At 45.1% G+C, this 25303-nt stretch overlaps 1 protein-coding gene across 1 annotated transcript in view; it reads right to left on the minus strand.

The window, feature by feature from the left end:
* LOC106574293 (SH3 domain-binding protein 4-A) overlaps nucleotides 1–16842 on the minus strand; it is a 33829-nt gene extending 16987 nt beyond the window's left edge. The window contains exon 1 of the mRNA XM_014150090.2: nucleotides 16700–16842. The gene's annotated coding sequence lies outside the window, so the exon portion shown is untranslated. The remainder of the gene's footprint in view (nucleotides 1–16699) is intronic.
* Nucleotides 16843–25303: the final 8461 nt, after the last annotated feature.

Raw genomic sequence — 25303 nt, forward strand, 5'->3', positions numbered from 1 at the left:
AGCAAGCGTGAGAGCAAGAGAGAGCGAGAGAAAGAGCAAAAGAGCGAGAGAATGAGCAAGAGAGAGAGCAAGCGTGAGCGAGAGAATGAGCAAGAGAGAGCGAGCAAGAGAGTGAGAGAACAAGCAAGAGAGAGAGCAAGAGAGCGAGAGAACGAGCAAGAGAGAGCAAGAGAGAGTGAAAGAACGAGCAAGAGAGCGAGAGAGCGAGAGAGAGCGAGAGAACAACCAAGAGAGCGAGCAAGAGAGCAAGCAAGAGAGCGAGAGAATGAGCAAGCGTGAGAGCAAGAGAGAGCGAGAGAAAGAGCAAAAAGAGCAAGAGAATGAGCAAGAGAGAGAGCAAGCGTGAGCGAGAGAATGAGCAAGAGAGCAAGCAAGAGAGAGAGAATGAGCAAGAGAGCGAGAACGAGCAAGAGAGAGAGCAAGAGAGAGAGAATGAGCAAGAGAGCGAGCAAGAGAACGAGCAAGAGAGAGAGAGCGAGAGAACGAACGAGAGAACAAGCAAGAGAGAGCAAGAGAGCGAGAATGAGCAAGAAAGAGAGAGAGAGAATGAGAGCAAGAGATCGAGCAAGAGAGAGAGTGAATGAGCAAAAGATCGAGAGCAAGAGAGAGAGAATGACCAAGAGAGCAAGGGCGAGAGAACGAGCAAGAGAGCGAGAGAATGAGCAAGAGAATGAGAGAGAGAGAGAGAGAGAAAGAGATCGAGCAAGAGAGAGAGTGAATGAGCAAAAGAGCGAGAGCAAGAGCAAGAAAGTGAGAGAATGAGGAAGAGAGCGAGAGTGAGAGAGAGAATGAGCAAGAGAGCAAGAGTGAGAGAATGAGTAAGAAAGAGAGAGAGAATGAGCAAGAGAGCGAGAGCATGAGAGAGAGCAAGAGAGAACAAGCAAGAGACAGAGCAAGAGATCGAGAGAACGAGCAAGAGAGAGCAAGAGAGAGTGAGCAAGAGAGAGTGAGAGAATGAGCAAGAGAGAGCGAGAGAATGAGCGAGAGAACAAGCAAGAGAGCGAGCAAGAGAGCGAGAGAACGAGCAAGCGTGAGAGCAAGAGAGAGCGAGAAAAGAGCAATAGAGCGAGAGAAAGAGCAAAAGAGCGAGAGAAAGAGCAAAAGAGCGAGAGAATGAGCAAGAGGGAGAGCAAGAGTGAGTGAGAGAACGAGCAAGAGAGAGAGCAAGAGTGAGCAAGAGAATGAGTGAGAGAATGAGCGAGAGAGTGAGAGAGAGCAAGAGAGAGAGCGAGAGTGCGCAAGAGAGCGAGAGAGAATGAGCAAGAGTGCGAGCAAGAGAGAGAGAATGAGCAAGAGAGCGAGAGCAAGAGAGCGAACAAGAGAGAGAGAGAATAAGCAAGAGAGAGAGCAAGAGTGAGCGAGAGAATGAGCAAGAGAGAGAGAGAGAATGAGCAAGAGAACGAGCAAGAGAGAGAGAGAGAGAGAATGAGCAAGAGAGCGGGAGAGAATGAGCAAGAGAGAGAGAATGAGCAAGAGAGCGAGAGAACGAGCAAGAGAGCGAGAGAACGAGCAAGAGAGAGCAAGAGAGCGAGAGAGAGAGAGCAAGAGAGCGAGAGAATGAGCAAGAGCAAGAGAGTGAGAGAATGAGCAAGAAAGAGAGAGAATGAGCAAGAGAGTGCGAGCAAGAGAGCGAGCAAGAGAGCGAGAATGAGCAAGAGAGCAAGAGCAAGAAAGCGAGAGAATGAGCAAGAGAGCGAGAGTGAGAGAGCGAGCGAGAGAGAGAGAGAATGAGCAGGAGAGCGAGAGCAAGAGAGCGAGCAAGAGGGAAAGAGAATGAGCAAGAGAGCGAGTGCAAGAGCAAGAGAGAGAGAGAATGAGCAAGTGAGCGTGAGCATGAGAGCGAGCAAGAGAGAGAGAGAATGAGCAAGAGAGCGATAGCAAGAGAGCGAACAAGAGAGAGAGAGAATGAGCAAGAGAGTGAGAGCAAGAGAGCAAGAAAAAGCATTCAAGAGAACGAGCAAGAAAGCGAGAGAACAAGCAAGAGAGCAAGAGAACGAGCAAGAGAGCAAGCCAGAACGATCAAGAGACAGCAAGAGAATGAGCAAGAGAACGAGCAAGAGAAAGTGAGAGAGCGAGCAAGAGAGCGAGCAAGAGAGAGAGCAAGAGAGAGAGCAAGAGAGAACAAGCAAGAGACAGAGCAAGAGATCGAGAGAACGAGCAAGAGAGAGCGAGAGAATGAGCAAGAGAGAGCGAGAGAATGAGCGAGAGAAAAAGCAAGAGAGCGAGCAAGAGTGCGAGAGAGCGAGCAAGAGTGCGAGAGAACGAGCAAGCATGAGATCAAGAGAGAACGAGAGAAAGAGCAAAAGAGTGAGAGAAAGAGCAAAAGAGCGTGAGAAAGAGCAAAAGAGCGAGAGAATGAGCAAGAGGGAGAGCAAGAGTGAGCAAGAGTGAGCAAGAGTGAGCAAGAGAATGAGCGAGAGAATGAGCGAGAGAGTGAGAGAGAGAATAAGCAAGAGAGAGAATGAGCAAGCGAGAGAGAGAGAATGAGCAAGAGTGCGAGAGCGAGCAAGAGAGAGAGCGAGAGCGAGCAAGAGAGCGAGCAAGAGACGAGAGAATGAGCAAGAGAGCGAGAGCGAGCAAGAGAGAGCAGAGAGAGCGAGCAAGAGAGAGAGAGAATGAGCAAGAGAGCAAGAGAGAGAGAATGAGCAAGAGAGCGAGAATGAGCAAGAGAGCAAGAGAGCGAGAAAAAGAGAGCGAGAGAGCAAGCATGAGAGCGAGAGAATGAGCAAGAGAGCGAGAGAACGAGCAAGAGAACGAGCAAGCGAACGAGAGAACGAGCAAGAGAGAACGAGCAAGAGAGAATGAGCAAGAGAGAGCGAGCAAGAGAGTGAGAGAACAAGCAAGAGAGAGCAAGAGAGCGAGAGAGCGAGAGAGAGCGAGAGAACAACCAAGAGAGCGAGCAAGAGAGCAAGCAAGAGAGCGAGAGAACGAGCAAGCGTGAGAGCAAGAGAGAGCGAGAGAAAGAGCAAAAGAGCGAGAGAATGAGCAAGAGAGAGAGCAAGCGTGAGCGAGAGAATGAGCAAGAGAGAGCGAGCAAGAGAGTGAGAGAACAAGCAAGAGAGAGAGCAAGAGAGCGAGAGAACGAGCAAGAGAGAGCAAGAGAGAGTGAAAGAACGAGCAAGAGAGCGAGAGAGAGAGAGCGAGAGAGAGCGAGAGAACAACCAAGAGAGCGAGCAAGAGAGCAAGCAAGAGAGCGAGAGAATGAGCAAGCGTGAGAGCAAGAGAGAGCGAGAGAAAGAGCAAAAGAGCGAGAGAATGAGCAAGAGAGCGAGAATGAGCAAGAGAGCAAGAGAGCGAGAAAAAGAGAGCGAGAGAGCAAGCATGAGAGCGAGAGAATGAGCAAGAGAGCGAGAGAACGAGCAAGAGAACGAGCAAGCGAACGAGAGAACGAGCAAGAGAGAACGAGCAAGAGAGAATGAGCAAGAGAGAGCGAGCAAGAGAGTGAGAGAACAAGCAAGAGAGAGCAAGAGAGCGAGAGAGCGAGAGAGAGCGAGAGAACAACCAAGAGAGCGAGCAAGAGAGCAAGCAAGAGAGCGAGAGAACGAGCAAGCGTGAGAGCAAGAGAGAGCGAGAGAAAGAGCAAAAGAGCGAGAGAATGAGCAAGAGAGAGAGCAAGCGTGAGCGAGAGAATGAGCAAGAGAGAGCGAGCAAGAGAGTGAGAGAACAAGCAAGAGAGAGAGCAAGAGAGCGAGAGAACGAGCAAGAGAGAGCAAGAGAGAGTGAAAGAACGAGCAAGAGAGCGAGAGAGAGAGAGCGAGAGAGAGCGAGAGAACAACCAAGAGAGCGAGCAAGAGAGCAAGCAAGAGAGCGAGAGAATGAGCAAGTGTGAGAGCAAGAGAGAGCGAGAGAAAGAGCAAAAGAGCGAGAGAATGAGCAAGAGAGAGAGCAAGCGTGAGCGAGAGAATGAGCAAGAGAGCAAGCAAGAGAGAGAGAATGAGCAAGAGAGCGAGAACGAGCAAGAGAGAGAGAATGAGCAAGAGAGCGAGCAAGAGAACGAGCAAGAGAGAGAGAGCGAGAGAACGAACGAGAGAACAAGCAAGAGAGAGCAAGAGAGCGAGAATGAGCAAGAAAGAGAGAGAGAGAATGAGAGCAAGAGATCGAGCAAGAGAGAGAGTGAATGAGCAAAAGATCGAGAGCAAGAGAGAGAGAATGACCAAGAGAGCAAGGGCGAGAGAACGAGCAAGAGAGCGAGAGAATGAGCAAGAGAATGAGAGAGAGAGAGAGAGAGAAAGAGATCGAGCAAGAGAGAGAGTGAATGAGCAAAAGAGCGAGAGCAAGAGCAAGAAAGCGAGAGAATGAGGAAGAGAGCGAGAGTGAGAGAGAGAATGAGCAAGAGAGTGAGAGAGAGAGAAGAGCATGCACGAGAGAGAGAGAGAATGAGCAAGAAAGCCAGAGAATGAGGAAGAGAGCAAGAGTGAGAGAATGAGGAAGAAAGAGAGAGAGAGAATGAGCAAGAGAGCGAGAGCATGAGAGAGAGCAAGAGAGAACAAGCAAGAGACAGAGCAAGAGATCGAGAGAACGAGCAAGAGAGAGCAAGAGAGAGAGCAAGAGAGAGTGAGAGAATGAGCAAGAGAGAGCGAGAGAATGAGCGAGAGAACAAGCAAGAGAGCGAGCAAGAGAGCGAGAGAACAAGCAAGCGTGAGAGCAAGAGAGAGCGAGAAAAGAGCAATAGAGCGAGAGAAAGAGCAAAAGAGCGAGAGAAAGAGCAAAAGAGCGAGAGAATGAGCAAGAGGGAGAGCAAGAGTGAGTGAGAGAACGAGCAAGAGAGAGAGCAAGCGTGAGCAAGAGTGAGCAAGAGAATGAGTGAGAGAATGAGCGAGAGAGTGAGAGAGAGCAAGAGAGAGAGCGAGAGTGCGCAAGAGAGCGAGAGAGAATGAGCAAGAGTGCGAGCAAGAGAGAGAGAATGAGCAAGAGAGCGAGAGCAAGAGAGCGAACAAGAGAGAGAGAGAATGAGCAAGAGAGAGAGCAAGAGTGAGCGAGAGAATGAGCGAGAGAACGAGCAAGAGAGAGAGAGAATGAGCAAGAGAACGAGCAAGAGAGAGAGAGAGAGAGAATGAGCAAGAGAGCGAGAGAGAATGAGCAAGAGACAGAGAATGAGCAAGAGAGCGAGCAAGAGAAAAAGCAAGAGAAAGAGCAAGAGAGCAAGAGAACGAGCAAGAGAGCGAGAGAATGAGCAAGAGAGAGCAAGAGAGCGAGAGAGAGAGAGCAAGAGAGCGAGAGAATGAGCAAGAGCAAGAGAGTGAGAGAATGAGCAAGAAAGAGAGAGAATGAGCAAGAGAGTGCGAGCAAGAGAGCGAGCAAGAGAGCGAGAATGAGCAAGAGAGCAAGAGCAAGAAAGCGAGAGAATGAGCAAGAGAGCGAGAGTGGGAGAGCGAGCGAGAGAGAGAGAGAATGAGCAGGAGAGCGAGAGCAAGAGAGCGAGCAAGAGGGAAAGAGAATGAGCAAGAGAGCGAGTGCAAGAGCAAGAGAGAGAGAGAATGAGCAAGTGAGCGTGAGCATGAGAGCGAGCAAGAGAGAGAGAGAATGAGCAAGAGAGCGATAGCAAGAGAGCGAACAAGAGAGAGAGAGAATGAGCAAGAGAGTGAGAGCGAGAGCAAGAAAAAGCATTCAAGAGAACGAGCAAGAAAGCGAGAGAACAAGCAAGAGAGCAAGAGAACGAGCAAGAGAGCAAGCCAGAACGATCAAGAGACAGCAAGAGAACGAGCAAGAGAACGAGCAAGAGAAAGTGAGAGAGCGAGCAAGAGAGCGAGCAAGAGAGAGAGCAAGAGAGAACAAGCAAGAGACAGAGCAAGAGATCGAGAGAACGAGCAAGAGAGAGCAAGAGAGAGCGAGAGAATGTGCAAGAGAGAGCGAGAGAATGAGCAAGAGAGAGCGAGAGAATGAGCGAGAGAAAAAGCAAGAGAGCGAGCAAGAGAGCGAGCAAGAGTGCGAGAGAGCGAGCAAGAGTGCGAGAGAACGAGCAAGCATGAGATCAAGAGAGAGCGAGAGAAAGAGCAAAAGAGTGAGAGAAAGAGCAAAAGAGCGTGAGAAAGAGCAAAAGAGCGAGAGAATGAGCAAGAGGGACAGCAAGAGTGAGCAAGAGTGAGCAAGAGTGAGCAAGAGTGAGCAAGAGAATGAGCGAGAGAATGAGCGAGAGAGTGAGAGAGAGAATAAGCAAGAGAGAGAATGAGCAAGAGTGCGAGAGCAAGAGAGAGAGCGAGAGCGAGCAAGAGAGCGAGCAAGAGAGAGAGAATGAGCAAGAGAGCGAGAGCGAGCAAGAGAGAGAGCGAGAGCGAGCAAGAGAGAGAGAATGAGCAAGAGAGCAAGAGAGAGAGAATGAGCAAGAGAGCGAGAATGAGCAAGAGAGCAAGAGAGCGAGAAAAAGAGAGCGAGAGAGCAAGCATGAGAGCGAGAGAATGAGCAAGAGAGCGAGAGAACGAGCAAGAGAACGAGCAAGAGAGAACGAGCAAGAGAGAATGAGCAAGAGAGAGCGAGCAAGAGAGTGAGAGAACAAGCAAGAGAGAGCAAGAGAGCGAGAGAGAGAGAGAGAACAACCAAGAGAGCGAGCAAGAGAGCAAGCAAGAGAGCGAGAGAACGAGCAAGCGTGAGAGCAAGAGAGAGCGAGAGAAAGAGCAAAAGAGCGAGAGAATGAGAGCAAGAGATCGAGCAAGAGAGAGAGTGAATGAGCAAAAGATCGAGAGCAAGAGAGCGAGCAAGAGAGAGAGAATGACCAAGAGAGCAAGGGCGAGAGAACGAGCAAGAGAGCGAGAGAATGAGCAAGAGAATGAGAGAGAGAGAGAGAGAAAGAGATCGAGCAAGAGAGAGAGTGAATGAGCAAAAGAGCGAGAGCAAGAAAGCGAGAGAATGAGGAAGAGAGCGAGAGTGAGAGAGAGAATGAGCAAGAGAGTGAGAGAGAGAGAAAGAGCGTGCACGAGAGAGAGAGAGAATGAGAAAGAAAGCCAGAGAATGAGGAAGAGAGCAAGAGTGAGAGAATGAGCAAGAAAGAGAGAGCGAGAATGAGCAAGAGAGCGAGAGCATGGGAGAGAGCAAGAGAGAACAAGCAAGAGACAGAGCAAGAGATCGAGAGAACGAGCAAGAGAGAGTGACAGAATGAGCAAGAGAGAGTGAGAGAATGAGCAAGAGAGAGCGAGAGAATGAGCGAGAGAACAAGCAAGAGAGCGAGAGAACGAGCAAGCGTGAGAGCAAGAGAGAGCGAGAAAAGAGCAATAGAGCGAGAGAAAGAGCAAAAGAGCGAGAGAAAGAGCAAAAGAGCGAGAGAATGAGCAAGAGGGAGAGCAAGAGTGAGCGAGAGAACGAGCAAGAGAGAGAGCAAGCGTGAGCAAGAGTGAGCAAGAGTGAGCAAGAGAATGAGTGAGAGAATGAGCGAGAGAGTGAGAGAGAGCAAGAGAGAGAGCGAGAGTGAGCAAGAGAGCGAGAGAGAATGAGCAAGAGTGCAACCTTCCGGTTACTAGTCCAACGCTCTAACCACCTGCCTTACATTGCACTCCACGAGGAGCCTGCATGGCAGGCTGACTACCTGTTACGCGAGGGCAGCAAGAAGCCAAGGTAAGTTGCTAGCTAGCATTAAATGTATCTTATAAAAAACAATCAATCTTAACATAATCACACGTTAACTACACATGGTTGATGATATTACTAGTTTAACTAGCGTGTCCTGCGTTACATATAATCAATGCGGTGCCTGTTAATTTCTCATCGAATCACAGCCTACTTCGACAAACAAGTGATGATTTAACAAGCGCATTTGCAAAAAAAACACTGTCATTGCACCAATGTACCTAACCATAAACATCAATGCCTTTCTTTAAAATCAATACACAAGTATATATTTTTAAACCTGCATATTTAGTTAATATTGCCTGCTAACATGAATTTCTTATAACTATGGAAATTGTGTCAATTCTCTTGCATTCCGTGCAAGCAGTCAGGGTATATGCAGCAGTTTGGGCCGCCTGGCTCATTGCGAACTGTGTGAAGTCCATTTATTCCTAACAAAGGCCGTAATTAATTTGCCAGAATTGTACATAATTATGACATAACATTGAAGGTTGTGCAATGTAACAGCAATATTTAGACTTAGGGATGCCACCCGTTAGATAAAATACGGAACAGTTGTCTATTTCACTGAAAGAATAAACGTTTTGTTTTCGAAATGATAGTTTCCGGATTCGACCATATTAATGACCAAAGGCTCGTATTTCTGTGTGTTATTATGTTATAATTAAGTCTATGATTTGATATTTGATAGAGCAGTCTGACTGAGCGATGGTAGGCAGCAGCAGCAGGCTAGTAAGCATTCATTCAAACAGCACTTTCGTGCGAGCAAGGAACTTAAACGTTAGCTTTTTTACATGACACATATTTCACTTTTACTTTCTTCTCCAACACTTTGTTTTTGCATTGTTTAATCCAAATTGAATATGTTTCATTATTTATTTGAGGCTAAATTGATATTATTGTTGTATTATATTAAGTTAAAATAAGTGTTCATTCAGTATTGTTGTAATTGTCATTATTACAAATAAATAAAATAAAAAAATTGGCCGAATAATCGGTATCTGTCACGTCCTGACCATAGAAAGCTTTAATTTTTCTATGGTAGAGTAGGTCAGGGCGTGACAGAGGGTTTTGTCTAGTTTATTTATGTCTATGTTGGTTCTAGTTTATTTTTTCTATGTTGGGGTTTTTGTCTAGTTTATGTATTTCTATGTGGGGTTCTAGTTGTTGTATTTCTATGTTTTTTTGGGGGGGTGATCTCCAATTAGAGGCAGCTGGTCATCGTTGTCTCTAATTGGGGATCATATTTAACCTGTTGGGGATAGGGGGCAGTATTTGCACGGCTGGATAAAAAAACGTACCCGATTTAATCTGGTTACTACACCTGCCCAGTAACTAGAATATGCATATAATTATTGGCTTTGGATAGAAAACACCCTAAAGTTTCTAAAACTGTTTGAATGGTGTCTGTGAGTATAACAGAACTCCTATGGCAGGCCAAAACCCGAGAAGATTTCAAGCAGGAAGTGGCCTGTCTGAGAAGTAGTGTTTCATCTTGGCTCTTTTTATTGAAGACTCAGGATCTGTGCAATAACGTGACACTTTCTACGTCTTCCATAGGGTCTCAGAGCCCGGGAACACGTTGAACGATATCGAGGCAGGCTCTGGCTGAAACACTTTATCGCTTTTGGCAAGTGGCCACTCAGAGTACTATGGGCTTAGGCGCGTGCCCGCTTCGACCGAATGGTTTCTTTTCCTTTGTCTGTTTATCTAAACGCAGATTCCCGGTCGGAATATTATCGCTTTTTTATGAGAAAAATGGCATAAAAATTGATTTTAAACAGCGGTTGACATGCTTCGAAATACGGTAATGGAATATTTAGAATTCTTTTGTCACGAATTGCGCCATGCTCGTCACCCTTATTTAGCCTTTAGGATAGTGTCTAGAACGCACGAACAAAACGCCGCTGTTTGGATATAACGATGGATTATTTTGGACCAAACCAACATTTGTTATTGAAGTAGAAGTCCTGGGAGTGCATTCTGACGAAGACAACAAAGGTAAGAAAAATGTTCTTATAGTAAATCTGACTTTGATGAGTGCTAAACCTGCTGGGTGTCTAAATAGCTAGCCCTGTGATGCTGGGCTATCTACTGAGAATATTGCAAAATGTGCTTTCACCGAAAAGCTATTTTAAAATCGGACATATCGAGTGCATAGAGGAGTTCTGTATCTATAATTCTTAAAATAATTGTTATGCTTTTTGTGAACGTTTATCGTGAGTAATTTAGTAAATTCACCGGCAGTGTTCGGCGGGAATGCTAGTCACATGCTAGTCACATGCTAATGTAAAAAGCTGGTTTTTGATATAAATATGAACTTGATTGAACAAAACATGCATGTATTGTATAACATAATGTCCTAGGGTTGTCATCTGATGAAGATCATCAAAGGTTAGTGCTACATTTAGCTGTGATTTGGGTTTATGTGACATTATATGCTAGCTTGAAAAATGGGTGTCTGATTATTTCTGGCTGGGTAGTCTGCTGACATAATCTAATGTTTTGCTTTCGTTGTAAAGCCTTTTTGAAATCGGACAGTGTGGTTAGATTAACGAGAGTCTTATCTTTAAAATGGTGTAAAATAGTCATATTTTTGAAAAATTGAAGTAATAGCATATCTAAGGATTTGAATAACGCGCCACAGGATTCAACTGGCTGTTACGCAAGCGTCCCACCTAGCCCATAGAGGTTAAGTGGTTGTTTTTCCCACCTGCGTTTGTGGGAGATTATTCTGAGTAAGTGTATGTTGCACCTCTTCGTCACGGTTTGTTGTTTTGTTCATTAATTTATTTGTATGTCTTGCATAGTTTCACAGTTATAATAAAATGTGGAACGATACACACGCTGCGCTTTGGTCCCATTCTTCAGACAGCCGTGACAGAATCTCCCACCAACAAAGGACAAAGCAGCGTGGTCAGGACAAATAGACATTGGAAGAAATCTTGGACGGGAAAGGACCCTGGAGGCAGGCCGGGGAGTATCGCCATCCGAAGGAGGAGATTAAAGTAGCGAGAGCAGAGCGGTGACGATACGAGGAACTAGCACGGCAACGACGGAAGCACGAGAGGCAGCCCCAATAAAACATTTTAGGGGGTCACACGGGTTGGTCGGCGAAGCCGAGGGGTGAGTCTGAGAGCGTAGAGGAATATTGGGAGAGACTGAGCGAGGAGTACTGTGAGATAGTGGATGGGGGTGATGAGAGAGAGCTGTTGGTTTGGCGTAGTATGTACGGCATTGTCCCTGAGTAGCATGTTAGCCGTCAGATGCCACCTGAGTCAGCTCCCCGTACTCATCCCAAGAGGTGTGTTAAAGTTCCGGTACAAATGAGGCCGGCTATACGCACCATGTCTCCAGTGCGCATTCACAGCCCAGTACATCCTGTGCCAACTCTCCGTACTCACCGTGGGGAGTGTGTGACCTGTCAGGCACCATGTTTTGCGGTGATACGCACGGTGTCTCCAGTGCGCATTCACAGCCCAGTGCGCCCTGTGCCAGCGCCCCACACTTGCCGGGCTAAAGGTAGCATCCAGCCAGGACGGATTGTACCTCCAGTGCGCCTCCACAACCCAGTACTCCCTGTTACTGTTCCTTGCACTCGCCCTGAAGTGCGTCACCAGTCTGGGGCCACCTGTCCCGGCTCCATGCGCTAGGCCTTCAATGAGTCTCTCCAGTCCAGTGTGTCCTGTTCCTGCTCCCCGCACTTGCCCTGAGGTGCGTGTTACCAGTCTGGCGCCACTTGTGCCAGCCCCACGCATCAGGCCTCCAGTGCGCCTGCCCAGTCCGGGGTGTCCTGTTCCTGCTCTCCGCACTCGCCCTGAGGTGCGTGTTACCAGTCTGGCGGCACCTGTGCCAGCACCACTCATCAGGCCTCCAGTGCGCATTCCCAATCCAGGGTTTCTGGCGACAGTTCCCAGTCCAGGGCTTCCGGCGACAGTTCCCAGTCCAGGGCTTCCGGCGACAGTTCCCAGTCCAGAGCTTCCGGCGACAGTTCCCAGTCCAGAGCTTCCGGCGACAGTTCCCAGTCCAGAGCTTCAGTCCGGAACCTCCTGAGACGGCCTACAGTCCGGAACCTCCTGAGACAGCCCACAGTCCAGAACCTCCTGAGACGGCCCAGAGTCCGGAACCTCCTGAGACGGCCCACAGTCTGGAACCTCCTGAGACGGCCCACAGTCCGGAACCTCCTGAGACGGCCCACAGTCCGGAACCTCCTGAGACGGCCCACAGTCCGGAACCTCCTGAGACGGCCCACAGTCCGGAGCCTCCAGAGACGGCCCACAGTCCGGAGCCTCCTGAGACGGCCCACAGTCCGGAGCCTCCTGAGACGGCCCCAGTCCGGAGTCTCCAGCGACGTCCCGCAGTCCAGAGTCTCCAGCGACGTCCCGCAGTCCGGAGTCTCCAGCGACGTCCCCCAGTCCGGAGTCTCCAGCGACGTCCCCCAGTCCGGAGTCTCCAGCGGCGGTCTGCAGTCCGGAGTCTCCAGCGGCGGTCTGCAGTCCAGAGCCTCTGGCGATGATCCACGGTCCGGTGACACGAAAGCGGAGGGATCAGCTAGCGGAGCGGGGGCTATGCCCCGAACCGGAGCCGCCGCCTATGCTGGCGGATAAGCAGGATGTAAAGGTTCTTCGTCCTGCACCAGAGCCGCCACCGACATTAGACACCCACCCTAACCCTCCCTGTTTTTTGGGGTTGTGCGTTCGGAGTCTGCACCCTTGGGGGGGGGGGGTACTGTCACGTCCTGACCATAGAAAGCTTTTATTTTTCTATGGTAGAGTAGGTCAGGGCGTGACAGAGAGTTTTGTCTAGTTTATTTATGTCTATGTGGGGTTCTAGTTGTTGTTTTTCTATGTTTTATGGGGGCGGATGATCTCCAATTAGAGGCAGCTGGTCATCATTGTCTCTAATTGGGGATCATATTTAAGTGGTTGTTTTTCCCACCTGGGTTTGTGGGAGATTATTTTGAGTAAGTGTATGTTGCACCTCTTCGTCACGGTTTGTTGTTTTGTTCATTAGTTTATTTGTATGTCATGCATTGTTTCACAGTTATAATAAAATGTGGAACGATAGTATCGCCTTTATTTGGTCCTCCAATAATCGGTATCGGCGTAGAAAAATCAGAATCGGTCGACCTCTACTAGATAAATATAAATAAATTATTCCCTAACTCTGCATTTAATGTCTCTCCTCATAATAGAGGTGCTAGGTGTTTTATCAAAACGATTATTAAGCGAGGTATGTTGTGTTGAGCCCAACCATTAATTATGAAATGGAAAGTTGGAAAATGATGACATGTTATTTTTCAGCCTTAGCTTAACTAGCTCTACACCCCTTGAGGGAAAAAGGCTTCCAGCATTACCAAAACCACCAGATGAACAAAACCGATTTCAGAGGCACCTTTTTTCCGATATTTTGAGATGTGTATGGTTGCCAGCCCAATATTCTCCTCCTATCGGGTATGTGACTTCTAAAATTGATGTGAACCGCAATGTGTGTGTGTGTGTGTGTGTGTGTGCTTGCGTGTATGTGTGTGCTTGCATGTATGTGTATGCTTTGTGTGTGTGGAAATGTTCCACACTGTGATTGATCACACGCTCTCATTGCCCTTGTTCCTCCATATTTGAAGTCAGTCCTCTGGCGCAGCCAGGCCTCGTCAATATGATGCCTGCCACTGAAGAGGAGCAGGGTTAAAGAGAGGTTGACTGGTGAGTGACCCAGCCAGCATGACAGAGGCGGAAACCTCATCATTATACTATACTGCACCAGACAAACTAGCAGAGAAGATAGACAAGCTTCCAAGGAAACTCCAATGAGACAATAATAGGTCATAGGAATGAATGAATAGAGGTTATTGTGCTATAGCTTGGTAAATAATAATTAATGATGGGGGAAAAATCTATGGAGTTACATATCGGGATATTATTTATATCGTATGGTATTGTTTGGACAATATGGCAATATTATTTTTGCGCTAGTTGGCTGTACCTGTCCTGCACCAAAACATATTTCATTCATAGCTTGTTCTCCATCTTCTTTTTAAACAGGAAGACCATTTGTTTTCAGCACTTTTATTGCCATGACAGATCAAAACTTGTTTTCTCATGGCTCTCTCGTCCCTCTGCAACAGACATATGTTTGGAACATCGAATCGCAATAAAATCATAGTATCAATTCACAATACATATAGAATCGCAATACATATCTTATCGGCACCAAAGTATTCTGTTAATATCATATTGTGAGGTCCCAAGCCTCTCCCAGCTCTAATAATGCAAATATATATTGGTCCTGTTTCACACATGTACAAGTGTGTAAAATACACATGTGACATTTTATTTTTGCATATCTCAACTCCCCCGGAGAGTGGGGTCACAGCCAGGGTCAGCCATTATCAACAGCCCCTGAAACAATTAGGATTAAGTGCATTGCTCAAGGGAACACCAACAGATTTTTCACCTTGAGCATTCAAACCAGCTACCTTTCGGTTACCAGCCAAACGCTCTAACTGCTAGGCTACCTGCAGCCTTTAATGGGGAGGCTGGATTGAGGGTATTGAGGACTATGACACTGTTTGCTCTTTACAGCACTGAGAAGGCAGGAGAAAAAGTGAAGAGGAGAAGAACTCCCTAGGATATTTTGTCATACCATGTCCCTGAGAGTAGCAAAAAGAGACCTGACCAAGGCCCCTTTCACCCTCTCATATAGGAATAACCCCAGTTTATGTATTTTGTTCTGTAAAGTTCTGTCCAGACCAGGGTCATTCTGAGGGAGCTGTTTTAGCTCAATAGAGTTTATATCCTGCTCAAGTGCTCTGACAGTTTCTGTTTACATACATACCGTACGTAAGGGTAAATCAACGAGGGGCTATGAGTTCTATGGAAAATAATAACCGACGTGGAAGGTGTTTTCCACGACGCGCTAGGAAGTTGCATTTTTTTCCATAGAACGCTAAAAATGTGTTCATTTGTGGGTACAAATGTATTCAACATCCACTGAAATAGCTAGCAAGTTTACTAGATAGCTATAGTAGTTGTTTTGGTAACCAAACAAATAGACTTGCTAGAAAAACGATATTAAGCTTTTTCTGTCTTATTACTTCTGAAACCAAAACCCTCTTATTCCTATTTCTCCCCCTATTAATTAAGAAGAAGAGAAGAAAACAGGAAGGAAGAGATGCAGTGAAGAAGAGAAGAGGAGAGGAGGACAAGACGAGATGAGAGCAAGACAAGAGGAAATGCTTCTCTGATGGGAAACAGACCAACAACATGCAGGTCTCCGGTCTCCTACAGTAGAGTACCTCTCAGCTCACATTCCTGCTGTAACTTAGAATCCCCCAACCCTCTGGCTTAAATCATCTCAGCCAGGAAATGAAACGGTGTCTGATGTCACACAGCAAGACGGCAGAGCTGAGCTGCGTACTGTAGCATTCAACAGCATTTAATAAAGTCATGAGAGTCAAGAAAGGCGTAGTTACTATGTTATTATGATCATTGCTTTTTGCACCCATCACAAGTTTATCAACATGGATTTTGGATCGCTTTGAAATAACGGGGTGCAAGATATTTCATTTCATGTAATAATAACTATGCTTGGGAAGGACCGGCATATGACAGTCTGATACATTCATTTGAGTCAAAGGCCCACAATGTTGAGTGACAACAGTAAAGGGTAAGCGTGACGGGCATGTAAATGTGAGTGAGCGCTGCATGTTCTCCAACACCTCCTGAGCCTTTGGTTGGATCCCTAATGGCGCCCTATTCCCTATGAAGTGCACCGTCAAAGGTAGTGCACTATATAGGGAATAGGGTGCTATTTGGGATGCATCCCCTGTGAATAAGGTCATCTGATAAGCCTAAAATCCTCTCACTATCCAGCCAGGCAGCTACCCACGTTCCCGTCTCAGTCCCAAGCCCTGATCCACTTCTAATGCAGTCTGGGAGAAAGGCAATAAGGGCCTCCCAAGACCAACAACAATGCTGTTCTGCTGCCACACACAAAACACACACACAATAACACAAACACACACACACAAACACACACACACAATGAGTATGTAATTAACAAAATAATACTGAAGACAAATGGCCTGGCTTCAAAACCATTTTCTGTCAAATAAAAAACGGTATTACAAAACCAATTAGAGTAGCCCTTTCCTGCAGTCAAATGACTAGTGGCCTCATGGGTGAAATGTTATATATTTTTCATAATTTCATAATGAATAAAAAATATAACAAATAACAGCCGTAAATCTGGCATTTTTATGTCAAATGGTTTTGTTATATTTCAGTCTTCTGTGATGTATATAGAGTGTAATATTAGGATGCAAACTCAAAATTAAATACCTTTCAACTGTATATCTGACATGATAAAGGTGTCTTCTTTTTTAAGTCCATAACCATGTGTGTGAGGTGTATACTTCTGTTTCAAAGTAGATTTGTTTGACTACCGAGAATCACTCTGTGTGGCCCTGATTTAGCCCACTGCAGTATTAACGAATGTTATAAGATGTAATATCTCATCATTCATTACTTTCTATTTCTCCTTGAATTGAATGAGAGTAATTTAGGAGCATATCCCTTCATTATCACAACAAACATGATATAGGTTCTGCTAATAAAGAATGGAGGAAGAGGAGAATATGTAACAAGAGAAGGATGAGTATGATGATGGTGATGATGGTTTCTATAGTTCTATATTTGTATACTATGTTATAGTAGTAATATTATAAAGGTGATGTTAATTGCGATGATTCTGCTGATGAAAAATGAATGATTTGACAACACTCCAAACATTACAGGGAACCCCACATTGTTTCACAGCATGAGCTCTTGTGGTAGGAGGCTACACATTGTCAACGGTGAGGTATGAGGTGTCAGTTATGACTATTTGCGATATTCAAACAACAGTTTCATAACATACTATTCAGCAGTATGGTAAATACTTCTAAATTAATTGCACATGAATACAACCATTTACACATTATGTAATGGATACGACAAGTAAGGCAATACTTCAGAAAGTATTGGAAACCCAATGCGTTGACTTGTGTGCTTCATCAATTAATGGGTTATCATAAATAGGCCTACTGTATCTTGGCATCTCTCTCGTTTAACGAAATGTAAAATAGTTGAGAAGCTTGACATACCTTACAAGGGCTTGTGAACACCTAATCAAAATGTTGAACACCTAATCAAAATGTTGACCACGTCCCAAAACGTAACTGAAACTTCGGAACGGGCTTCGGACGTTGCTCTTTTACAGCTCCCTTACATGAGTGCTCGTTCTGTAAAGTGCTCTGCTCAAACTGGGGCTTGGCGATTGCCGACGTTATCAAGGGGGAGGAGACTGGAAACTGAGGCTACACGAATGAATCAACATTTAATCGTATAGTCTCTGAATCTGTAATGATGCTGATTAGAGCTATAAATAAATTACAATATTATGCTCAATGTCATCATTAATCCTAATATCGTTATTGCTGTATAATTATTTTTGTGTAACAACTTGATAATAACTCATTGTTCCTACTTGGCTACGAGAGAAGAGAGAGTAAGAGAGAGAGACAGGGAGAAAGACTAATATAATTTTCTCTCTGGAATCTTGTGTGGTTAGGTGGTTGATAATCCTTATTGATTTCAGTTTTGTATACCATTTAGCCAGTAGTTCTGAAAGTAGTGCTCACAAGCAAAAAACTGTCCCCGAAAATAGCCTATTACGTCACATACAGTGCCTTCCGAAAGTAATCATACACCTTGGCTTATTCCACATGGTGTTGTGTTGCAGCCTGAATTTAAAATGGATTAAATCACAATACCAAAAAATGTCAAAGAGAAAACGTTTTTATTTACATAATTATTCACACCCCTGAGTCAATACAGGTATGTGACGATCGTTGTAGAGAGGAGACCAAAGTGCAGTGTGGTGAGTGCTCATGATTAATATTTATTCTAACTCAGAACACTAAATCAAAACAACAAACAAATAAAAACGAACGTCACATTCTGCAGGCTTTACTGAGATGTACAAAAACAAGATCCCACAACTGAAGGAGGGAAAAAGGGCTGCCTAAGTATGATTCCCAATCAGAGACAACGATAGACTCTGATTAGGAACCATACTCGGCTAAACACAAAGAAATAGAAAACATAGAATGCCCACCCCATGTCACACCCTGACCTAACCAAACAGAGAAAAACGGCTCTCTCAGGTCAGGGCGTGACAATGGAAGAACCACCTTTGGCAGCGATTAAGTCTATAAGAGCTTTGAACACCTGGATTGTACAATATTTCCACATTACTATTTTAAAGAAATCAAGCTCTGTCAAGTTGGTTGTTGATCACTGCTAGACAGCCATTTTCAAGTCTTGGCATAGATTTTCAAGCCGATTTAAGTCAAAACTGTAACTAGGCCACTCAGAAACATTCAATGCTGTCTTAGTAAGCAACTCCAGTGGATGTTGGGCCTTGAGTTTTGTCTTGCTTGTCCTGCTGAAAGGTGAATTTGTCTCCCAGTGTCTGTTGGAAAGCAGACTAAATAAGGTTTTCCTCTAGGATTTTGCCTGTTCTTAGCTCTATTCCATTTATTTTTATCCCTAGTCCTTGCCGATGATAAACATAAACATAACATGATGCAGCCACCACCACGCTTGAAAATATAAAGCGTGGTACTCAGTCATGTGTTGTGTTGGATTTGCCCCAAACTTAACACTTTGTATTCAGGGCAAAAAGTTTATTTCTTTGCCACAAATTTTGCAGTATTACTTAAGTCCCTTGTTGCAAACAGGATGCATGTTTTGGAATATTTTTTTATTCCGTACAAGCTTCCTTCTTTTCACTCTCTAATTTAGTTTAGTATTGTGGAGTAACTACAATGTTGTTGATCCATCCTCAGTTTTCTCCTATCACAGCCATTAAACGTCGTAACAGTTTTAAAGTCACCATTGGCCTCATGGTGAAATTCCTGAGTAGTTTCCTTCCTCTCCGGCAACTGAGTTAGTAAGTACGCCTGTATCTTTGTAGTGACTGGGTGTATTGATACACCATCCAATGTGTAATTAATAACTTCAGCATGCTCAAAGGGATATTCAACGTCTTTTTTCGATTTTTTTTACCCATCTACCAATAGGTGCCCTTCTTTATGTGGCATTGGAAAACATCCCTGGTATTTGTGGTTAAATCTGTGTTTGAAATTCACTGCTCAACTGAGAGACCTAACAGATAATTGTATGAGTGGCGTACAGAGATGAGGTAGTCATTCAAAAATCATGTTAAACACTTATCATTGCACACAGTGAGTCCATGCAACTTATTATGTGACTTGTTAAGCATATTTTGTACTCCTGAACTTATTTAGACGTGCCATATCAAAGTGGTTGAAGACTTATTGACTAAAGAGATTTCAGCATTTCATTTTCAATACATTTGTTTAAAAAAAATAATCTTCATAACTTCACATTGACATTATGGAGTATTTTGTGTATGCCAGTGACACAAAATCTCAGTTTAATCCATTTTCAATTCAGGCTGTAACACAACACAATGTGGAAAAAGTCAAGGGGTGTGAATACTTTCTGAAGGCACTGTATGTGCAGATATTTCCATCATGTTATTGCTGTCTCTCTCACTCTGCTGTGGGTGCATCATGTGCATCTTGCTAGCTGTCACTCATATGGCGAGGGGCTGAAGCTCATTGATTAAACTCAAATTGCTACTGGCTGGCCCACTTGAGGGAACATGTAGTGAAAATGGCGCAGCACAGTTTCTAGAATAACATTGCTTTCAAACTAGGGATTTCATGGCTAATTGAGGTAAAACAGTAATTCTGCTAATAGATTATGAATGTATGAACCACACATCGAAACATCCAGCCCAAAGCTGGAGGTTTAAAAAATACTTAGTACTCGCCAAAGTCCTGGAGTGTGTCTGTAAGTACAGCCTACCATAACTGGCTGTGAGGTTTAGACCTTCCTCCAGCTAACAGAAGTTACGCCCAAGTCACCTAACTTCAGCTTCCTGGAATGTGAGCAGCGCTGACTCAGACTCTACTTGGTTGTACATTCATTACCTTATCTGGCACTTTGTTAGAGGGTGTCAGGTTTTTGGTTGTTGTCTTCTGGAAAGAGTTGTGTACAGCGTTGGGTAGGCTACTCACTGGGAAACAAATACACAAATAGCAGACAACAGAGCTTAGATATCAGGATAAATTAAGCCAAACAACTTTATAAAAAGCAGAGGAGAGCAGGACCAAGTGATGTGTTTATTATTTGGATCCCCTTAGCTGTTACAGTCCCAATACTACTCCTATCCACCTGTGTGTGTCCTGGAACCACAGTGAGGCTTTACTGTTTATATTCATCAAGTCTCCTCAGGTTCCTGTGCTATTGGGGGTTTTCTTGGCTCCAGTGCTACAATCCCCTTATCAACTGGACTGCTGGTACTATTGTGGGCCGTAGCCTATTCTGCCAGGCCCCATTGCCTGAAGTCGGCGTAGCCTGCCCCGGGATGTTTTCCTGTGGGCTTGGGAAGAAGCCTTGGACCTCTCCACCATTCCCGCGGAGTACCAGGATCTCCGGGAGGTTTTCAGCAAGGCCCAGGTCCTCCGCATCGACCCTAGGACTGTGGGATTGACCTGCTCCCGGGCACTACACCACCCCGGGGATGGCTGTATTCACTGTCGGGTCCGGAGACCAAGGCTTTGAGGACATACATCGAGGACTCCCTGGCTATAGGGGGTATCCGTCCTTCTGCCTCCCCTGCCGGCGCAGGGTTCTTCTTTGTGGAGAAGAAGGACAAAACTCTGCGCCCATGCATCATCTACCGGGGCCTCAATGACATCACGGTTAAGAACCGCTACCTGCTACCACTCATCACCTTGGCTTTCGAGCCGCTCCAGGGGGCCACTATCTTCTCTAAGTTAGACCTGCGGAACGCCTACCACCTGGTACGGATACAGGAAGGTGATGAGTGGAAGACAGCCTTCAACACTGCTAGCGGACACTATGCATACCTGGTGATGCCATTCAGTTTGACCAATGCTCCTGCTGTGTTCCAGGCCCTGGTTAGCGACGTTCTCCGGGATATGTTGAACCAGACATCCTCGTCTTTTTCAGCGCGGGTCAAGAACACGTTCTCCATGTCCGACAAGTCCTCCATTGTCTCCTGGAGAACCAGCTGTTTGTCAAAGCCAAACAATGTGAGTTCCATCGCTCCACCATCTCCTTACTTGGATACATCATCGCTGATGGGAATGTGCAGATGGATCCAGGAAAGGTGAGAGCGGTGGTGGATTGGCCAAAACCCACATCCAGAGTGCAGCTGCAATGTTTCTTAGAATTTGCCAGGGGGGGTGAGGCAGCTGCCCGCTCTCAGGTCCTGGAATGGGCTCATTCCTCCAGGCTTGCCTGCCACCCTAGCTCCCGTCGGACTCTGGCCTTTGTGCGACAATGCTTTTGGTGGCCCACCATGGTTCCCGGACGTCTCCGCATTTGTCGCCGCCTGCACTGTCTGGGCTCAGAACAAGACTCTTCAGCAAGCTACGGCTGGCCTCCTTCAACCTCGTCCTGTCCCTCACTGTCCCTGGTCACATATATCCCTGGACTTCGTCACTGGTCTCCCTCTGTTTGATGGCAACACCACTATCCTCATGGTGGTGGACCGATTTTCCAAAGCTGGTAATTTCATTCCCCTTCCAAAGCTACCTTCAGTCAAGGAGACCAGCTTATGGTGCAGCATGTCTTCCGGATCCATGGACTTCTGGTGGACATGGTTTCATACCTTGGTCCTCAGTTCTCGTCCCAGTTCTGGAAGGCATTCTGCACACATTGGGTCATCGGCCAGCCTGTCCTCCGGGTTTGATCCCCAATCTAATGGCCAGTTGGAGCGTGCCAATCAGGACTTGGAGACCACTCTTTGGTGCCTCGTCTCGGCCAACCCCACCACCAGGAGCCAGCAACTCGCATGGGTGGAGTACGCCAGGTACACCCTTCCCTGCTCGGGGCTCTCACCCTTCGAGTGTTCCATGTGTCATCAGCCCCCGCTCTTCCCGGAGCAAGATCTGATCATGTCAACATCTTACTTTCAAAGTCTTAGCTAGCAGTCATCGTCATGAATCAAGTCAACATACTACTGGAAAATCCTTTTTAATCCTTGTCATATGAAGATAAATAACGAAAAGAAATTATAGATAAAACGTGTCGCTGCTCATCGGGCCATTGGACATAAAGATTACACAACAAGTTGGAAATCGCAAATTCAACAGTGAGTGGTTTGGAAGGAATCAGTGGCTAACTGCAAGCACTGCAAAGCAACCACTAGCCTGCTATTCAATGGTAGCTGTGTGTTTTTTCCAAGTTCCCACCATAAATCCAGAGAATGTCAGACTTTGACAAAGTTTGATGACAAAACGTGCCCATAAAGGACCGCCGCACCACCTTCATCAGGTAAGTCCAAAAATGTCTTGTATGCTGCTGCATAAATGATGTAATATGCAAGGGAAATATGTATACTAGGTGTATGTTGTGTAGTAAGCTGTTAGTAGCCCATGTGCCTCACCCTAGTAATTTGGTCTATTTTCACCAACGCGGTATTGTAAACACATCGTTCATGGCCGGTGTGTGCTTGTTTGCCAACTTTTTTGTACAGCTTTGACAGTGCTACTGATAGTAGTGGTGGCGCTTGGCTTGCACGTGGAAATTCAGCACACACAACATTCTATAATAGAATTGTGTAATTTACGTGTCAAATTAAAAGCTTATTTAACTCATCAAATAGTGTTATATGATGTATCTTTTTGACACGCAAATACCCAAACGGCATTCAATGTGCGTCACCCTAATCATTTGGTCTATTTTCACCTCTTAATTTCGCCTACTGTTCTAACTTGGGGGTGCACATGTAGCCTATAACCTGTTTTAGAGAAATATAATCATTGAATATTGTAAGAGCTTCCATTGTCTGTTTATATGCCCCATTTATTTATCCTACGGTTCTGACTTGTTGTACAGGGAGCACACTGTAAAAACAGCCCATGTTCTGAATTCTGTCGCTGTACACTTCAAAAGTGCTGAACAAATAGTTATATTGACTACGTCCGTCTTTGCTCGCTCATTAATGTCTTAATTGAAATTACGGATTGCCTCTTATCCGCTTGTCGTTCCCTTATGCCATAGTTTGTACATCTCAATTGTCAGAAGAAACCACATTTGTTTAAGCAAACATAGCCAAATCAGCTATGTTTTTTCAAAAGGCAGTAAATTATGCTGAATGAACTGTTTCGCTGCCAGACAAGGCTCCGCTGAAAGCCAGGTGTAGCACTGGTAAGGTGTTGGGACTGCTGTTGGGGCCCTAACAGTTTGTGGGCACCGTTTGTAACAGTTATAGTGCAATTCATGTATTGTTTAGTGTTGTGTTGAGTAGTGGCTTTGCTGGCATGCATCCCACATGTATGATTTTGTTTTGCCCCACCAAGATTTACATGCTAGAATCGCCACTGTCATGACGCTAGTCATCTTTTGATGGTCATATGCACATGCTGTAGGTTTGAAAGCAAAACAGCAATAGCACTTGTACAATCTAATAAAAATGCCTACTCATAGGATTCTACTGTTACTGGACTAGATGAACACCAATCTATCATATGAGTCTATTGTAACACACACTGAGTGGGATGGCAGCTCTCTGGGCTGGCTGTGGAGTGAGCCAAGAGAAAATCTCCTTTGAAGTCCAATCCATGCTCTTCTGGTTCCCATGGTACGAGATAGATACCCAAACACTAACTGACCAACACGATGGAACAGCAGTGTTGGTCTGCTCAACTAATCTTCCCCGACACTGTATACTTTTGTACAAGTGCTATTGCTGTTTTGCTATCAAACATACAGCATGTGGATATGATAATCAAAAGATGACTAGCATCATGAGAACATTTGATATAACAACTGCCATGAGTTGAGTACATGTATTTACAGCGTATACTGCCCTGATAGACTACACTGCTTCCAACATCTGTCTGTCTCCTACATTGTCATGAGAACATGTTGTTGAGGGGAATCATAAATGCATAATAAAAAAATCCCCAGCAAAATCCGTCAGTTTAAGCTGGAAATATCTGGTGTTTTGCATGGGCTGCATCTCAATACACTTGGTCTGCATTTGTGAGGCAGGTTGGAAGTACTGCCAAATTCTCTAAAACGACGTTAGAGGCGGTTTATGGCAGAGAAAGGAACATTCAGTTCTCTGGCAACAGCTCTGGTGGACATTCCTGCAGTCAGCATACCAATTGCATGCTCATTCAAAACTTGAGACATCTGGGGCATTGTGTAGTGTGAAAAAACAGCACATTTTAGAGTGCCATTTTATTGTCCCCAGCACAATCCCTAGCACAAGGTGCACCTGTGTAATGATCATGTTGTTTAATCATATTCTTGTTATGCCACACCTGTCAGGTTGATGGATTATCTTGGCAAATTGGAAATGCTCACTAATAGGGATGCAAACAAATGTGTGTACAACATTTGAGAGAAATAAGCTTTTTGTGCATATGGAACATTTCTGAGATCTTTTATTTCAGCTCATGTTGCGTTTATATTTTTGTTCAGTATAATATGACCACTCTGTGAAAAGATGAGACTCTCACGAAAACGATGGTCCATTTTCCTCTACGACCCCTACAAGCCCCATGGGACTCATCTGAAGATAACCCATACAAATGAATGGAAGTTCTGAGTTAGTTTTGTGCCAACAAAAATAAGGAGTTAAAAATGTTTTTTAAAAAACGTAAATATTTCCTGAGCTTTCTTATATCTTCTAGATATAGGACGGACACTTCAAAACCTTACTCGTTATGATAAATGTTCAGACACAAGTTCAGTTCAGGATGTGACAACACATTCACATTAATGTAACCTAATGCACATTTACTGTAAAAATACATCCCCCTCTTACTGTACATGTTTACATACTGCAGAGACTCTATGCATTCAATGATGGAGGTAATTTGACATTCATTACAACACAGTAATACCTGGAAGAACTAATCATGAGCAGCAAACAGACGCAACCTGTGCATTCAGTTTAAATTGACGACACCGCTGTTAGTGCTCTGTTGTAGGTGAGATCAGTCCACGACATGGAATAGCTGTCTGAGCCTTACACTAGGGAAAGGGGGATACCTAGTCAGTTGCACAAGTGAATGCATTCAATCAATGTGTCTTTCGCATTTAACCCAACCCCTCTGAATCAGAGAGGTGCAGGGGGTTGCCTTAATCAATGTCTCGGGTACACTAACAGCATAACAAACAAGGTAACATCTTGGAATATATACATTTATGGGAGACATCAAACATCACACAATAGAGTAGAGTCATCAAATAAACATGGAGCAGTGAAAAAATCGTTACTAAATGAGCGGTGAGTGCTGAGTGCTGAGTCCTATTCCTTATGTAGGGCACTACTTTTGACCAAGACTCATAGAGCTCTGGTCAAAATAAGTTTACTAGATAGGTTATTGGGTGCCATTTGGGACTCAAGCATCATATCAATCAATCAATCGGTATGCCTTTGCCTCATTAGATAGGGAAGGCAGGCAGCTAGGCCTTCAAACGGATTAGTCATACAGTCAATCGTATGATATTTAGGAACATTTGTCACCATGTCAATTAGGGTTCACTCCATGGCATTCATCATACTTAGGACAACAACAAAACACAGCTTATTTGCTCAAGTGGACAAGATGGGGCATGTGCATCGACTC

Source organism: Salmo salar, chromosome ssa16, assembly GCF_905237065.1.
Source record: "Salmo salar chromosome ssa16, Ssal_v3.1, whole genome shotgun sequence".
In the NCBI taxonomy this organism is placed as follows: Eukaryota; Metazoa; Chordata; class Actinopteri; order Salmoniformes; family Salmonidae; genus Salmo; species Salmo salar.